This window comes from Malania oleifera, chromosome 7 (assembly GCF_029873635.1).
Source record: "Malania oleifera isolate guangnan ecotype guangnan chromosome 7, ASM2987363v1, whole genome shotgun sequence".
Taxonomy (NCBI): domain Eukaryota; kingdom Viridiplantae; phylum Streptophyta; class Magnoliopsida; order Santalales; family Ximeniaceae; genus Malania; species Malania oleifera.
Genome location: NC_080423.1, coordinates 33853323 through 33859322, shown reverse-complemented (window position 1 = coordinate 33859322; position 6000 = coordinate 33853323). Strand labels below are relative to the sequence as shown.

Below are 6000 nucleotides of genomic sequence, written 5' to 3'. Positions count from 1 at the left end.
TGAATCCAAACCCAATATTTTGGACTATTTTTAGGTTGTTTTTGTTGGGATATTGTAGTTGAAATTGGAGGACGAGCATCCACCAAAACCGCAAATAGGGTCGAGTTCGTAGATGCTCAACAATATCCACTTCGAAGTTGGATGGAAGCATAAGGGAGCGGTGAGATCTTGTGGAGGTGTTATGTGGGGTAATAAGAAGACATTTATTTTATGATCTCTTCTTAATTTTTTGCACTTCTTATGAGAGAGTGAGAGGGAGAGGGAGAGATTTACGTGTCATAATCATATAACCTTTAAGACAATAATTTTCAATCAATAACAAATTTTCTTAGATTTATTAAAATTTAAATTCTAAAAAATTATATGAGTCAATCATATTTCATGATCATAAACACCAACTAATCAGAAAAATAAGAAAAAAAATAATAATTTAAATTCTAAAAAATTCAGGTAATTATTTGGAGTCTTCTGAGGCGAGGTTGATGTCTTTTAGTATATTAGTATGGATTAGTAATACTAATTAATTTTAAAAATGATTATTCTAAAAATTTGCGGTGATATGTTAAAACAAACATTACATTTTGTATAAAATTTTGCTCATTCAATTGATACAATATTAGTTTAGATTTGTTTCTCATAAAAGCCTTAAGATTAAAATAAATTGAATTCATTATCTTTTTCATAGTTTCAAGTTAGTCCACTAATTATAACTTAAAAGGATCCAATATTTATTAAATTAGTTGAGTCTACCTTTCCATCGAAAGTTTGTTAAGGAATAACGGTATACTTGGTTTGCAGATGAAATATGAGTAGGAAAGGAATAAAATGAAAATTTGAATAGGAATCATAACAAAATCAAATGATGAATTCAATTTCATTTCCTTCGTAATTCCATTTCTATGTATCAAAATTATTGTAACAGCTTAAAATCATAGACTTCTAACATTTTTCTCCTAGAATTTTGTCAGATCAAGTTTAATGTAACAATATAAAAATCATTTAAGGCCTATAGGAAGCACTTAAAGATAAACACTTACAAGTAGTTTAATCTTAAAAAATAATTAAATTAAATTAAGTAGTGTATGAATAATTGTAAATAAATATTTATTAAAAGTGATTATATATTTATTTCTAATCTGTATTCTCTTTTAGCCTCTTCTTTTCTTATAACTATCAATTCTAAAATATTTATTTAATTTCCCATAACTGTCTTAAAATACTCTTTCTAATAATAACACGTAATTATTAAAAAATATCCCCATAACTGCCAAACTATTTTTATAATCTGTTTTTAATTTTTTTTTTTAAAAAGAGACAGCAGAGCGCATACGCGCGCCCATAACTAGTTGGTTAATTAAAAGGATAAATAAAGAAATCGATTGTGTATATATATGTATATATATATTTTTTTTCAAGAGCTCCCCTTGGGACGATGATGTAAATCTGGAGCCCTGGAGCAAATCTACCATAAAAGAATTTGATCTCGCGTAAGCTTCTTATGAAATCAGTTGAATTGATTAGTAGATTGGTTTATCTAGTTTGATTCGAACAGGAGATTTGATTTTTCAGATTTGATATCAACTTCATTTCAAGTTTGATTCTAAGAGTTCGATACTTTTTTGAGATCTGATTTGCGCTTCAGATGAGTACGTTTTATTAAATTAATTCAATCTCTAATTGAATGATCCAATTACTTGTTCAATTTTTCGTATTCTGATTGTGGCTTTGAATCTTCCAGGTTTGATTTGATCATTCAAATTTCTTGTGTTTTGGGTGTATGATTCGTGAAGTCATTTGTTAGTTTAATCATCTGGACTTGATCATCCTCTTAACTTCAATTTCTCAGGTTTGATTAAATTTCCTCCATTCTGAACTTAGTGTTTACAGTGCATAATCAGATTGTGTTTATTTTCTTTTTGAATTTTCATGTCTGATTATGTTTATTTCTTATATTTATTTGTGGAAATAGTAATTGTGGTGTACGTGTCCACTTCCCACTGCTCATGCATTCATGGAAACTCCGGGCTCTTGTATTTACTTCAGCGTGTGCATAATATGTTCGAGAAAATTTCTAGCAGAAAAAATGTAGTCCAAATTCCAGGGTCTTGTATTTTACTTCAGCCAGAGCATAACATGTTTGAGTAAATGTCTAGCAGAAAAATCTGGTGGAAGGGGTGCTTTCCTTTCTTTTCTCTTCTTCTCATTTTTATTTCTTGCCTAATTTTTTCCATATATTATGTTGATTGATACTCTTGGTTTGGGCTCTATTGCTGCCACATGTTTCAAAAAAACATGTTCATGAGCCCAAAGAGAATATTACAAAAGCACTGAGGTGAAGAGAATTTCCACTCTATAAGTTGAACTCAACATCTATTGCTGATTTATGAAAACTTATATATTGCAGGTTGGGTGGGTTATTGGTGTTTTGTGGTGGGAATATGGACCATATGCTAGTGTAGGATCACTCTCAAGTATTTTCTACTCTCTTTTATGGCTGGGTCTTCTTTATGACAGAGTTCTTTTATTTTGGTTGAGTTACCATTAAACCCTTTCATGCTACAAATCAATTTTGGCCATGCCATGCTGCGGTGCTGTGATGATGATGGTCCACTGTTACAGGAGTTTAGTGTTTGTGCAGAAAAGCAATGTTGTAACCTTACCTGTTTGAGTGGCATTTTTCAGATTTTTTAGCTGATGTGCGTGTTCTGCTTTGTGTACTTGTTTTTGGGACAATTATTCCTCGAACTAGAATGATTGTTAGGGATGGTGTTTGTAGAACCCTTAAGCGCCTAAGGATTGTTAGGGATGGTGACAACAACAGTCCACTGTGGTTACAGAAGTTTAATGTTTTGGATAAGATGTGTACCCTTGGTAAGAGTGGTACAAATGTTAAAACCAGTGATAGTGAATGTGTGCAACCAGTTTTGGCTCAACTAGCTTCCTGCAATCTGTAGGTGGCTGGGGGGAGAAAATAGATCAGTAGTGGCTGCGGCAATGATTTTTAGAAGAGGAGAGGAGAGGCGGCAGGTTTTAATGCTTTCTATTTTGGTTGAGTTACCATTAAACCCTTTCATGCTACAAATCAATTTTGGCTGTGGCACACTGCGGCACAGAGACGAGATGGTCCACTGGTTACAGAAGTCTAGTGTTTGTGCAGAAAAGCATCATTGTACCCTTACCTGTTTGAGTGGCATTTTGTGTTCTGCTTTGGATAGTTGTTTTTGGGACAATTCTTCTTCCAATTAGAAGGGTTGTTAGGGATGTTGTTTCTAGATCCCTCAAGTGCCTAAGGATTGTTAGGGATGGCAATGACGATGGTACATTGTGGCTACAGAAGTTTAACATATGGGATATGATGTGGACCCTTGTTAAGAGTGGTACAAATGTTAAAATCAGTGAATGCGTGCAACCAACTTTGGCACCACTAGCTTCCCGCAATCTGTTGGTGGCTGGGGGGAAAGATAGATCAGTAGCGGCTGCGGCAATGATTTTTAGAGGAGGAGAGGAGAGGCGGCAGGTTTTAATGCTTTTTATTTTGGTTGAGTTACCATTAAACCCTTTCATGCTGCAAATCAATTTCGGCCCTCGCACACTGCGGCTTAACGATGACGATGGTCTACTGGTTACAGAAGTTTAGTGTTTTTGCAGAAAAGCAGTATTGTAATTTTACCTGTTTGAGTGGCATTTTGCAGATTATTTAGCTTGGATTTGTATTCTGCTTTGGGTTGTTGTTTTTGGGACAATTTTTCCTCCAACTAGAAGGGTTGTTAGGGATAGTGTTTGTAGAACCCTCAAGGGCCTAAGGATTGTTAGGGATGGCGATGACGACGGTCCATTGTGGTTACAGAAGTTTAAAGTTTGGGATAAGATGTGGACCGTTGGTAAGAGTGGTACAAATTTTGAAATCAGTGAATGCGTGCAACCAGCTTTGGCACGACTAGCTTCCTGCAATCTGTAGGTTGCTGGGGGGACAAAATAGATCAGTAGTGGCTGCGACAATGATTTTTTGGAAGAGGAGAGGAGAGGCAGTGGGTTTTAATGCTCTTAGGGATGCAATTGCACGGTAAGTCCGCATGGTTTTACGTAGGAAATTGACACATTCTAAGGGATACATTTCATTTTTTAAGACGCCATTAACCAGTAGGACCACCACCACTCTAGCTTTCCAAAACAAAAAGATAATTCTGCTGGTAGTATGGCCTACTTTTTACCAGAGTGGCGTGAGTCTGACCAGCTTAATATATATATATATATATATATATATATATATATAGATATGCCTATATGCAAAGGGTCCATTATGATACACATCTCAATTGCCTTCAAGCCTTCATCTTGTTAAAAACTCAAGTGCATGGATGATTGCGATGCCAGTATTAAAATAGTCTGTTGATGTAATCTTGGAGTTTAATGGTCTACAACAATGGCACTGTTTCTGCTGTAATTACTGCAACTGCTAGTATACTGAATTTCCCACTGCTGGAAAGCAAGAGAAAAATGCTGCTGTTGTTAATTATAGATTGTGTGGGCCAAATAAAATCGTTAAACTTGGAAAGATTTGGAGTCTTGCATATGTGTTTAGCTGATGGGAATGGTTCGAGTAAGAGTAGAAACAAGAAAAGCAAAGATTTGATTTGAGGGGAATTTACCATCATTAGGAACTACTTGTGGATGCAAATGAAGTAAACTGAATGTAATGCATGGACTTGTACCCATTTTGTGATCTGATTAAAAGTTTTGGATTTTATTGCCTTTATCTGATTCTTATGAGGCCGATTCATTTATAAATTTGTAATGGATTTTCTAGTTGTTACAGGAGAAAATATTCTTGCTGCTCGCAGGTTTATATGTTCATTGACAATAATTTATTCAATAATAAATGAAGATTCTATGTAATGCAGTCCAGAATACTTCTATACCCTGAGCAAATGGGTGGCTTACTTCCACCATATATTCACTTCTCGGCATAAACTGGGATAAAATGATGAACTCAATCAAGAAACTCACTACATTATTTTCCATGTCAAAAACATAGTTCTACTAATACTATGTATGCTACAATAAATCTGATTGGGATTCACCATACATGTATATAGGTTTGGAAGAAGAATATGAGTATCCACTCTGACTTAGCTGACATGCAGTTACAGCTAACAGCTACCCTGCTGTGGCCACTGCTGAAGTCTGCTAATGTATTTACACTGTTTACTCGCAAAAAAATTGAAAGCTCTAAGTAATTGGATTTTCTTTTTCTTATTTTTTACTTGTCCTTTTTCCTTAATGGTTCTAGAATTAGTTATTGTGGCTGTTAAAGCATGATATACATTGTTGGCTCACAACCTAATAGCTTAAGCTTTTAGGTAAAGTGGTATTCTAACATGGTATTTACCAAGAGGTCCCGCGTTCTAGTCTTGTTGCCCGTGTTTATTATGTGGTGTTTTAAAAAAAAATATATTGTATTCCCCATCATGGGTGTTATTTATTATGTGTTTATCTCTCCATGTGCTGTCGAGCACGTGCAGGCAAGTGTTAAAGCGTGATATATATTGTTGGCCCACAACCTAATAACTTAAGCTTTTAGGTAAAACGGTATTCTAACGGAGGCATTTGGCTGGTGTGATGAGCCTTGGGCCCTGAATACTTACTACTCTTTGTTTAGTTCTTATACTGAAATGGATACAGATGACAGTTTAGTTCTATGTTGTGATGTAATTTTGGAGATTAATTCATCTTAGGTCACCTGATTCTCACTACAACTTCAGTACCTGCTTGATCGCTTGAATATTACTTTTGTGTACTATTGCTTATTCATATCCAAATGCTTGATAAGCATTCTGAATTTCTTTATCCTTATATTTGTTGTTCAACTATTGATTGGATAGTTTTATATGGTACTTTTTTTCCTTTTTTCAATTTTTTATTATATTCAACATGTTTAGAGAAGTACAGTTAATATTCTCCTATGTGTTTGTCTTGCCCCAAACGTTCAACATAGGCAAA

At 34.6% G+C, this 6000-nt stretch overlaps 1 protein-coding gene across 2 annotated transcripts in view; it reads left to right on the top strand.

Moving 5' to 3' along the window:
• Window positions 1-1334: 1334 nt before the first annotated feature.
• The window catches only part of LOC131160320 (ALA-interacting subunit 3-like), a 50045-nt gene continuing 45379 nt past the window's right edge, over window positions 1335-6000 (top strand). For both annotated transcript variants that reach the window (XM_058115887.1, XM_058115886.1), the window contains exons 1-3: window positions 1335-1487; window positions 1570-1646; window positions 1739-1846. The gene's annotated coding sequence lies outside the window, so the exon portion shown is untranslated. The remainder of the gene's footprint in view (window positions 1488-1569; window positions 1647-1738; window positions 1847-6000) is intronic.